This window comes from Trachinotus anak, unplaced genomic scaffold (assembly GCF_046630095.1).
Source record: "Trachinotus anak isolate AG129_WGS33_773 ecotype Australia unplaced genomic scaffold, CSIRO_AGI_Tana_v1 ptg000033l, whole genome shotgun sequence".
Taxonomy (NCBI): Eukaryota; Metazoa; Chordata; class Actinopteri; order Carangiformes; family Carangidae; genus Trachinotus; species Trachinotus anak.
Window position 1 is genome coordinate 6,280,683 of NW_027273884.1, and position 12,829 is coordinate 6,293,511.

A 12,829-nucleotide genomic window follows, 5' to 3' on the forward strand; every position below is an offset into this window, starting at 1 on the left:
AAGAGGCTCTGTTGAACTGATTTAAGGGCATAACAAAATCTCCTGTATTGTCTACCATCAGAACACACACATCTGATGGAGTCTGGGGCTGAGGTGGGTGATTCGGAGGAGGATGGACTTTGACTCAAATAGTGGAGAGGAGAGATGTGATGATCCAGGAAATATCTGTAAATCTATATGAAGGGGCTCAGAGCTATACCTGAAATTAGTTTTGCTAAACCCAAAAAATAGACAGCAAACCTGTCCAAGCAAATATAATTTGCTTGGGCAGGTTTTGAAGCCAATTTACAATCCTCCGGGGTAATAAAATGTCCAAGATAGTGCACATTTACCATCAGGATGTGTCAGAACATGATTATAATCAATAACAGAAAACCAATAGGAGTTGGACTGTAGTGATCTCCAGGCTATTAGAGAGTAAATGTCAGGAGCAAGGCCTTACACACAGTCTCAAAGTAAACCTGAATATCTAAGCATTCAGGTACTTGTCTCCAATATGTCACTTCTTTCATGTCATGTTCCCTCACATGCGTGATCTCTGTGTCCTGGTGGCATGAATAAATTCAGGCGATTGTGAAATTTGTAGAGCAGCACTTGCACGTTGCTTTCACCAGAAATTTCAGTGCTTGGTGCACACAAGGCCTATTGGGTTACAAGGGCACACAATGGAGGGAATAAATGTTGGTTCATTATAGAGTCAATCTAGGGGGTGTTTTGAAATCTGTTGTTGGCTCTGCATATTGTCGGTATGTGACAGCTAGTCTGTCATTATCATCATCAGCGTCTGTTTCTGTTTTTGTGTCAGTGCACCACTCAGTGCTCTGACCTGCCTCCACTGTCTCCTGAGGCTGAGGAGACTGGATGCCTGGACAATGTGCAGAGAGTCCTTTGGGTGCTGCATTTGGCCAGGAGCTTGTTTGTCTCGTTGCTTTGGCCCACAGGAGGGAAAACGTGCAGTGGTAGAAAGTAACTAAGTACATTTACTCAGGTACTGTATAAGTACAATTTTGAGATACTTGTACTCTACTTGAGTATTTCCTTATTATGGAGTGTTATGCTACTTAATACTCCAACTTCACTACACTTGTTTGACAGCTTTGGGAAAAAGTTACCTATAGATTTGATACAATGGATAATATAACTCATTGTTAAAAATCAGACCAGTGGTTTCCAAACATTTTGCCTTCTGATGACTTACAGTGTGTAGCACAGGGCGATAAGTGGTGGTTGCCTGGTTTCCCTATGCAGTGTGAACATTTGTGATATTAATCCATTGGTATCAACTGTGGCCACTGGTGAACTTGCACAGTATTGTACAGTCTTTTCCACTCAATGAACTATTCTCCAAAACCAAATGTCTGTGGTCTTCCAAATAGAAATTTCCAATTCACTCTATGAAATGCTTTTTTTTTTTTGCATCCAATTTCACAATTAATGTTTTCATTTTGTTTTGTCTGGATACATTAATGAGGTTAAATAATCTGTGCATGTTTGACAAATGCCTTCCTTTGATGAAGCCAATTTGATCTGATTGACTTCATGATGGAAACACAGGTTGGATTCAGATGGCTACGGCTTTATGAGTGACAAAGGCCAGTAGCTAGAGAAGGGAGTTGGGTCTTTCAGTAGGACTGATATGAGGGCTGTGTTTATGTGTGGTGGGATTGTTGAGTTATGATTAATGTTAAGTGCTGTTCTGAAAAATAGTGGTGAGATTATATTCCAAAAAGGTTTAAAGAACTCAGCAGGAAAGCCATCTAGTCCCGGAGCTTTATTATTTGGCATCTTATTGAGGGCTGTATGGAGTTCATTAGATGTTAATGGTGTGTCTAGTACATCTGCTTTTTTTCTTATTTAGCCGGGGTAATTCTATATTACTGAGGAAAGATCTAATATCTGTTGAATTGGATTCTTCGTCAGGGGTGTATAATTTACTGTAAAATTCTTCTCTGGGCGACTGTATGATCTTCCCTGTCGAGTTCCTTCCATTATTAGTAAAATTGATATTTCTTCATTTCGTTTATGTTGGTTTAACAGATATTTTCCTTATTTGTTATTGTGTTGAAAATGATAATGTCTGTGTCTTTGTTTCAGGAACTGGGTTTTTCTCTTCATGATATTATTGAGCTGTAATTTAGTGGCTGTTAATTCCCTCTGAACTTGCTCTGTGGTATTTTTAGCTTGTGTCTTTCAGTTCTTTGTTTTTAAGATTTTTTTTTTTTTGAGTTGCTGTTCCTTTTGTTTTACTTGTATGATAATCAGCATCATATGAATTTTTCCTCTTAATGCTGCCTTCGCTGTCTCTCAAAGTAGTGTGGTTCAGATTTCTGGAGAATAGTTTATTCCTATGAATAATCTCTTGTGAAAATTAGAAAGAAAGAAATTTTAATCTCCATTTGGTGATGGGTTGTTTGAGTTGTTTGGTGTTTAGACTTCAGTTCAATGTGTCATTTCAAATTTGTGCCAATGTGGCTGACTCTCAGGTAGTGCAGATATTTTCCATTGGAATCTGCACTAGTTCACGAGTACAAACGAGCTCCTTACTCACTGTTTTCAGTACACACTATCTCTTGATGAGTTTGATTGACAAATTTGTTCTAAGAAGCATACCATTATAGTTTACACAGATGCACCAAATGAGTCACCACAAAGTTTATTGTTATTATTGTATCTTCTCACTCGAGCACTCATTGCATTTAATGTGGACAGACCCTCAGAAATACTCTTCATTAAATTTCTCACTAGAACTCTTATGCTGGATTTGTTTATGTATTGTGCATGTATTGTCATTCAACTTCTGTCCTGGTAATTACATTTACCAACCTCACACTTGCCTTATGAACCATTAAACTCCACGGTGAAATCCATTGAGACATTACCATTATCATCGTTACCTCTTCATTTCAACATGACATTAAGTAAGAACCTGAAGTGAAAGGCATCTCTCCAATATCTATGATTACATTATTATAATATTATCTCTATTTTCTTACATATTTACATTATTATATGCATCTATAATGTCTCTTTTTTCCTCACAGGAATGTGACACCACTTATAGAATTCCCCAGACTCAATACCACAAAGGATTTACATGGAAACTAATATTCACTACCATGAGGGAGTTATCTGAACATCTGATAGTCAATACCAAGAAGGAATTACATGATTATCTCGTCATTAACAAAACTTTGAAACTACTTCAGATGAAATTATTTGTAGCACCATATTCACAACTGAATATAGCATCCGCTGTCTGCATTGCCTTCAGGACGGATGACCCTGTCCGAGGCTTTGGGCATTGATCGTCTGATCCTCCATCCCATCCTTGCGAAATGTCATCGAAATTCTTCTTGTATGTTTGAGTGTTGCTGGTTCTGTCAAGAATCAAACACTTGGTGGGATGGATCATCTCTACTTTAATCCTCACAGCATTGAAAGAAGGACTCAGTGGTCATCTTCTGAAAAGTATTCTCTAGTCTTTTATAGACTCAGGGTAGATGGGAAACCCTGTCATGCTGACTAATTTAAGGTGTAGCCAAACAACTCTACACTCCAGCTGTCATCCTCACCAGCTGCGACATCCTTATAAAGGAAAACACCTAAAAATACCTCACAAAGAAATGTCACTGCTCCTTTACATCCAATGGCAGTGTTTAGTGCTAATGCAGGAATTTGAGTGATCTTTATGCCGTGAAGGAAAAAGGGAGTGTGTGGAGATCAGGGTGTTGGATGGACGCTTCTGACCTTCCTGCAGTTGACCCAAGTTCATGTCTGACTTCCTTTCTTGTTTTAACCACAGTCTTTCTCTAAACTTAAACGTGTGTTTTTAGTTGTCTCATTTTGTGCCTCATTTTCATGATGTTACTGCCATGTGCAGATGTTGTTGAGTAAATCATTTTAAACCTTTGGTACTGAAGGAAAATGTCTTCATTGACTGAAAGAACAAACATAATCGTTTGCAGCATCATTCAATATTAAAGGTATGGTTGGATATTTTCAAGGTAAATCTGCCAACAAGCAGAACTGTTGACAGTGTTTACATCTTTGTCATAAGACAAAGAGTCCGCAGCGATGCTAACAGCTCTGTGAGGTTGTTCTTAGACACAGCAATGCTTTGAGCTCAGTGCTAAAAATCAGCATGCTAACAAACTCATCATGAGAACACTAACAAGCTGATGTTTAGCAGGTGTAATGTTTACCACATACACTATCTAAGTTTAGCCTGTTAACATTTGCTAATTAACACAAAGTAGGCTACAGCCGAGGCTGAGGGGAATGGATCACCACAGTTATTATGATGCATCCTGCAGTGAACATGAATGTCTGAACCCTTGTTGTTATTATTGTAACCATGACAACAAAGATCATCTGATGTTGTACTTATTTTAACCCAAATCACCATCGTTTCCTAAACCTAACCAAGCCACGACAGTTATTATGGTAACCATAGCGATGAAGGTAGGTTAGCTGTTGTTGGTACAGTCCAAATATTTGTCAGTGTAACCATGACAACTGTAGGGACGCTATTTCAGGATACACTCCAATGGGTCATATCAGAGGGTTGCAAAAAACGACCTGTAGGGTTGTTCAGATTGGAGGACTGGTTGGAACCAAATGTATCGACAATCCAGTAATTGCTGAGACATTTCACTGAAACCCACAAATGTCTCATTGTGGCGCGAGAGGACAATCAGCAGATAAACAAAGTCAACAGGATTCATCGTCTTGGAGCCATGAACGTCTGTAATAACTGATATGTCAATCCATCCAGTAGATGTGAAAACTTTTACCTGCTAGTAGCGAAAACAGCAAAATCAGGTTCAGGAAAATGTTTAGGGTTCATCCTCAGAGCACCATGAAAGTCCAACCTTTACCAAATTCCACAGAAACTCATCCGAACGTCATCAAGATATTTCACTAAATGGTGGAATGCTACAACTACAACTACAACACTACAACCACAACAATGCTTCACCCAGGGAAACATACAGCTTATGCCCCAGCACTGACTATAGTATTGTGTGTCGCTGTTATCTCATAGCATGAAGGTTCAGTGTTTCTCTGCTGCAACCAGTTTTTCTTTAATTAGCAGGGATCTATTTTTACACCACGGAGAGAAGAACGACTACATTAGCAGAGAAGATGATTAAAAAGCATTCAAATCATTTACAGCAGGCAGATTGTTGTTCTTTAGTGTCAGCTAATGGTGGTCACAAATTATTTTATTGGTACGATATGGTACAGTCACCATGGAGATTTGGTGTACACATGGGGCAGACGGCAGGTATAAATGTTTGAGGTTGTGCTGGAGAGAAATCTGACATCTGTGGCAAGTGAAGTGAAACAAGTGTGACATTCTTGACAACCTGTGTACAATGAAACTGAACCAGTGTAAAGGGCATGAGACAACTTTTGTGATATTGATGACATGTTATAAAAATGTGCCAATCAGCTTTTTTTTATTCATCAAATACATGCAGCAAAGTCAGAGGAAAATTCAAGTAAAGGTGTAAGGAGTCCTGCAATTATATGGGTTATATATTGTTTCTTGTGATATTCAGAAAATAATTTCATGACGTTTTTGTCAAATTAATCCTGAAACAAATAATCAGTCACTTGGGTGGGGGGGGGGGCATGGGGAAGATATGAGAACCTCTCAAACTGAGAGTCGGGGGAAAGAAAGAAGAAAGAAAAGAAAGCATTGGGGGTGGTTATGAAAACAATTAAATACAAGAGGAAAAACACAAAAATCAGTGCAACCCTGTGTGAAAGAGTTTTCCCCTACACAAGACTATCAACCAGGCAACTGCCCAGGGCCCCAGGACTCCAGGGGCCTGAAGCTCCAGTTTGTCTCCTGGTCTGTTGTAATTTAATTGAGGCATTTGTTTGGGAATATTCAGCACCACAGTACAACTTCAAGAGTGGCCCTCAGGGTCCTGCTGTCTTGAAGCGGGCCCCTGTGCTAAGATCTTGTGTCATTGTCATTGTTTCAGTTTTGTGCTTTTGATTGTCACCTGGTTTGTGTTGAATTTAGTCACCACACAGCAATCTGAGGCCAGCTCGAAAAACTTCACACAAGACACAGAGTGGGAGGGGCAGTGGGTTGACAGGGGCCTAGAAGCTCTGGTTGGCCTGGGGTCCCCCAACTAATCTGGTCCTACAGGGTCTTGGTGAGGGCCAATACAGAAACTTCCTAAAATACTCAGGACCTTTGGACTTGGCTTAAAAAAAAGATATGGTGGTCACAAAGAAGATCATATTATGGATAATTACAGCTGAAACAATCAGTGAAGTAATCAATTAGACAAAGAAAATTTATAATTAATAAACAACTATTTTGACTATTAGAGTCACTAAATTAGTAAATTTGCTGGTTATGGTTTCTCAAATTTAAGAAATTGCTACTTTTCTGCGGCAGGAAAGTAAAGACCTCTGGGTTTTGGACTGAAACAGTTAGGGGGAGAGAGGGGAGTGGTGGGGGAGGGATGGAGAGGTAGGGGTAGGGGGTGGGGAGGGAGGGAGGGGGAGAGAGACGGTGATCACAAACACCTCAGCAGTAGAACGAGGCAGGTGTTTAATTTGAGAATTAAGACAGTGTGAAAGTTCATAAGTATGCTAATGGCTCTGTGCCCCAGCCGACCAGATGAAGCTTCATCATCTGCTCTGGAGGAGGAAGAGATGCACCTGAAATGCTGTCATAATAACGCACAGTCAGTTTCCACCCTCACTCTGTCCCGTAGAAACAGAAAGCATTTAATGGCACATGGCTGACCATAAAGCATCATCGAGCATTACAGTAAAGTCATTTCACCACAGCGCTGGGCATGTAATCGATCTGCCTGCTGGTACTGTGTAATACCTGAGAAATCATTTATCTTATAGACAATACAATTTATCTAAAGAAAAAACAAAGCAACACACACTTGATTAGAATGTTTTGTGTCCTGTGTCCAACTTGGGGTCTCAGACAGACAATCCAGCAACAGTCACACATCCTTTCTGCACATGTAGAGAGTGTATTGTATGTGGGACAGAGTGAACTTAACCTTTGACACACACTTTAAACAATTAAATATAATTCTCTCCATCTGTTTATGAATTCAGTAATTGAGCATATGAAGTTGTTGCATACTGACAGCCTGATTTTATCTCTTTTGACACACTGTCATGACCCTGTGTGGAGGCTCCATCCCTAAAGGTTCAGAGTCAGCTGAGTTCAGTCTGACCCGCTGACATCCTGTGCAAAGTTCATGCCTAACCCTGCCAATACGCTGAAGCCGCTGATGAGCTGCACTGCATATGCATCAGAGGTAAATATATATAGATCTAGATGCATTAGCTATGAGGTTATTTCAGTTGGTCACTCTCTGTCGACCTTCGCTCACATTCAGGCATGAGTCCTTGTTTCTTCTGTAACTTAACAGGAAAGTGCAAAGTTATCACAACAGACAGAATCACAATGAAAATAGATTTTTGGGAAATGCACCAGAATGAAGTATTGAACATTGAAATATACCTAAACTTTCCTGTACGGTGTGTTCACAATGAAAGAAAGGCAAACCTAACAGGCAGCGCAACTGCACACAAAGGCAACAAGAGATGATACAGGCCTGAGGATACGAATCACATAAAATGAGGGATTTATTCTTTTTTAGAGATAGTTTTACCTTTAAATTTGCAAATGTACTTGTGCTCCGCCCTACAAATCATATTCTCCACGCGTAAGGGAACATGACCCAGCAAAACTCACATTATTATTATTATTATTTTTTTTTCAGTGAAAATAAAATACAAAAACAGTCATTCCATTAAATCATGACTGAATATGATTTTTTTTGTGCAGCCCTATTACAATTACAACAGTTTACCAGAGTGTTGAAGAGGCTGTAAAGTGACTGATCCTGGTTCAGTGCTTTACCTCCACACACTACTATTCATGATAAGAACCAGCAGAGACAGACACACAGGCAAACTGTGAGTGAGTGATAAATCAGTCAGTAAGTGTGTGACAGAGAGGAGCGCCATGAGTGAGTGTGTGTGTGTGTGTGATGCAATGCCATTTCAAAATCAGTTTGCAACAAGTCTTCCAATACAGTATGTCCCCCGTGTTACTGCACGTGTGTCTGTATTATCTGCATGTTATTTGTGTGTGTGTATGTGTGTGTGTGTGTGTTTGAGAAAGCTGAAGAAAGTGCAGCACGTCCCTGTCAGGACTGGCACTGGGGGTCTGTGGTTTTGGGATGTGTGGATGGCTGGGACGGCTTGGTGTTTGCGGGGCCCCAGGGTGTGGCCCCGTCCACGTTGCTGTAGATTTGTGGTCCTCAGTAAGCATCTTCACACTCGCTGCCAAGACCCAAGTCAGCGGCTAATTAAATCCTTTCAGTGGAATCCCTGTGAAGTCACAGACCCACCGACCCTCAGCCAGCCGCATACCTCCACACACCACAAAACACACACACACACACACACACACACACCGAAAAACATCTTCACAACAATGGACTGTGTTTGTTTCTACCCAGTAAATCAGTGGTTCACAGCTGGTCTTACCTCACTCGTCCAAATCCCCTTGAGACATCCAGTCCTGGTCCACAGGCTGACAACCATCCACACAACATCCAAACCTCCATTTATTCACATAAGAATAAGTCCCTGAAGCCTGGTGACTGTAGGAGGAGCAGCGTGCAGGTCAGCCTTCGAACCAACAATAACTCTGCAACATTACAACTAAAACAGTTTTTACAGAAGTGACTAAATGAACATCACGATGTTAATCCAGTCACAGTTCCTGCAAGCATGTGTGCTGTTGTAGTTTAGTTGTATACCCAGACTTGTGTCCAACATTTGCACAGTCTATGCATGTGTGTGTTTGTGTGTGACATAGAGAGAGAGGGAGCGAGAGAGTGAGAGTGAAAGAGAGAGAGCTTCAGAGGCCACAGGGAAAATCAGCTGTAGCTTCCAACCATTAAGCCTGATGAGACTGTGGACCATCACTTCACACACACACACACACACCGACAGCACCACCTCAGGTCTCAGTACAACCAGCTACATAAGTGCTACCAGAGTCCTCTGCAGCCTCCTCACAGCCTCAACTTAGACCTCATATTTCTGGGATGACATTTGCTCTTCAAACTCACTGCTGGCTGAACAAACCTTTACCATAACTGATCCAAATGAACATTCACAGTCTATCGTTACTGTGGGGTGGGAACGTGTATGTCTCCCAGAGGTCAGTGGCTAGAGGGATACCAGTGGCAGATATTACATTGGTCAGATTTGAGAAAATATAAATCATCAATATGTGATGTGGATTTCAGGAGGATTTGTGCAGGTATTTCAGGCGCACGGTTCCTCTTGATTTTCTGCAAAAGCAAAGTTAGGTGAGTGACTTCACTTCAAGGAATCGCCCATATGTATTTTCATTTTTCGGGGGGGGGGGGGGGGGGGGTCTTGATTCAAAATGTTATATCAAAAGCAGCAGAATAAACAACATTTATATAATCAAAAACATTTAACCCTCCTGTTATGTTCCGGGTCAAATTGACCCGTTTTAAAGTTTGAAGATCTAGGAAAAATAGTTAAAAGTATTTTTTCAGTATGAAACTTCTTCTGCTTGCCTTAATTAGTGTAATCAACATATAATATGAAAATGGTTCATCACACATATTTGCAACCACCCCCTGCATGTTTATATCACATAGATACTGTTCGGGTCAATTTTACCCAGCAGTCAAACTGGAGGTAAAAGAGTGTCAGAAATGTCACAACTGTGAGACATATTTCATCCCAGTCACTCACACACACACACACACACACACTCAGAGCACACACAGAGCACATGCACACACGCACACACAGGTGCAGGTGTTATGATATTTGACGAGAACCATTTATGTTCTCGCAGGAAAACTCCACCCACATTCAGTAGACACTCAACAGGGGAGGGGCAAAACATATAAAAGATTCTCTGCATGGGAGTCCTACCAACATTACACTCTGTCAGGCAAACCTTTACAAAATGAGCAGCAGAAGCAAAAGGATGACAGTCCAGGAGGCTCTGGAAGTCATCATTGATCATGACAGTGAAATGGAGGAGGATGTGTCTGAAGATGAAGACCATCTTGAGCTAAATTCTGATTCTAATGATTCTGAGTTTGAACCAGATGAGGGAATTGCTATTCCTATTCCTCCAAGCAAGACATTCATGTCAAAAAATGGTGAAATACAGTGGTCTTCATCCTCATGCGTCAGGCAAAACTGTCTGCAGAAAACATAATCAAGACAGTGCCAGGGCCCACTAGGATGGCAGTGACTCGTGTGACTGACATCAAGTCAACTTTTGAGCTGGTCATACCAGATTCAATACAGAAAATCATTCTGGAGATGACTAATCTGGAAGGGAGGCGTGTTTTTGGGGAGAATTGGAAGGAGCTAGACAAAACACGTTTAGATGCATATTTGAGGCTCCTCATCCTTGCTGGGGTCTATAAGTCGAAGGATGAATCGACAGCCAGTCTGTGGGATGCAGAGACAGGCAGGGCCATATTTCGAGCCACAATGTCTCTGGAGACTTTTCACATTTTCTCCAGAGTAATCCGATTTGATAATCGAGAGACAAGGGCAGGTAGACGGGAGAGAGACAAGCTGGCAGCTATTAGGACTGTGTGGGACAAGTGGGTAGAGCAACTTCCACTACTCTATAACCCAGGCCCTAATATCACAGTGGGTGAAAGGCTGGTGGCATTCAGAGGTCGCTGCCCATTTAGGCAATACATGCCTTCCAAACCAGCTAAATATGGAATAAAAATCTGGGCAGCATGTGATGCTAACACCAGCTATGCACTGAACATGCAGGTTTACACTGGAAAGCCGGTTGGAGGAGCCCCAGAGAAGAATCAGGGCACAAGGGTCGTGCTCAACATGGCACAGGGTTATTACAATGTTATGTAAAACTATTGTGTTTCATATGTTGGTCTTTCAAAAGCAATAAAGTGGTGAAACATTTAAAAAAAAGTTTGAACATGCGTTTTTTTTATGAAAAACGAGTGAATTATCCTAATTGAACCATCACCTGTTAGAGGTAAGGAACACCATTGCACTAAATATTGATAGAATAGTTAGTAATGGAGTTAGTAATGAAATATTCACAGTGCTTGTTAGGATTTTTTTTGGTTTCGGACATCTTTTGGATAATTAAACATGCACTGGGTCAAATTGACCTGGGAACACCATTGCTGTTCCTGACAAATGAACATAACAGGAGGGTTAAATCTGCAGCGAGCTCAGCTGCTGTTGATTTATTCAAAACTTCAAAACTAAAATAAAAATTGCCTGTACAGACTCAGTGAGCAGTACAGTTAGGAATTTGATAAAAAGTCAAAGGTATAAAGTTTACATTAAAACACAAAAATGAAACAAGAGGAGTTAACTACAAGTCCCAAGGTTCATTTTGGTCAGAAACAACAAACCACAGAGCTTGGTTGCATTCATGCTTTTTGGTTTTTTAATTCATCTTTATTGAGTTCATGCTAATGACAAGCAAAAGCTAAACATGACGCTCATGAAATTGTGAGCAGTTTAAATCACTAATGTAATTCCTGTGACCTCTGATCTGAACCATATACAAATATATAGTATTATATATACATCATTACTTTATAAACATCTCAGTCGCTAACTACCACACTTATCAAGCTGCCAGGTGTGTGGACTGCTTGGTAATAAGTACTTATGATGTTTAAGACCTTTTAATTATATTAATGTAATATGTATGTTGATTGTGCATTGATACAACAGTGACACACAGTTGGTGCCTTTCAGACAGAAAGTATCACACAGATATCATCTATAAAAACATCTTTATTTGATTAATATGTTTGTGTTTCTGCACTTGGTCATCCTCGTTTTTGGACCCAGGAACAAACAAACCAGTCCCAGCCCATCTGGACTCCTTTTATGGTCATGTTCCTGGGGGAATGCACCAAGTGTGTTGCAGATGGAGGGGATTTTAATGTGTTCAGAAATGTTTTTTCCACTGTTCACTTGTAATATTTATCTATTGGCTAAGATAAGTTAATTGATTTCCTAATTGTTATTTCCTGGAACAGGAGGAGCTGCTGTTTATGAAGGGACACTGTTCTGAATGTAAACCTCTACACTCTGAACATGTGGACTGAGCCCTCACGGATTATTATCATATGTACATTGACATGTTCACTGTCATCACATCAAGTCTACAAGGCTGCTGTACCATGAGGACTTACAAGACCATGTGTGTTTCCATGGAATATATTGAAATATACTGTCATTAATTTAAGATTTTTTGGTATTGATATTAGCTGCTTGTGTGTAACATGTGTGTGTACGTAACACAGCACCTTTTGAAACCAGAGTGACAAGGTGTTGTACAGCATGAACATTAACAAAGATACAGAGTTAAAAACAGAAAACAATACAAAAGCAATAGAGGCGACATAGAGGGCAGTCACACATTACCAAGCAACAACCTCCGGGGCTGAAAAATGAAGCCAGCACGGAAGTGCCAAAAAGTACAGGTCACTTGAGGCTGGCTTCTTACAGCCTGGTACAAAAAACTGTTTTGGTCTCTAGAGCTAATTTCCTCCTTCATGACAATTGTACTGGGGTGAACTTGGCTGCTTTGAGTGACAGGTGGGTGAGAGCATGCCTGTCGCAAGTCCCGGCTTCACTCACGCCCCACCTCTTTCGATAGACATTTTTAGATTGGCCAGAAGTTAGGCAGAGTTAGGGACTGCCAAGATGGGAACAACAGTGGATTAAACCTTGGGGTCCACCACTCATCAGC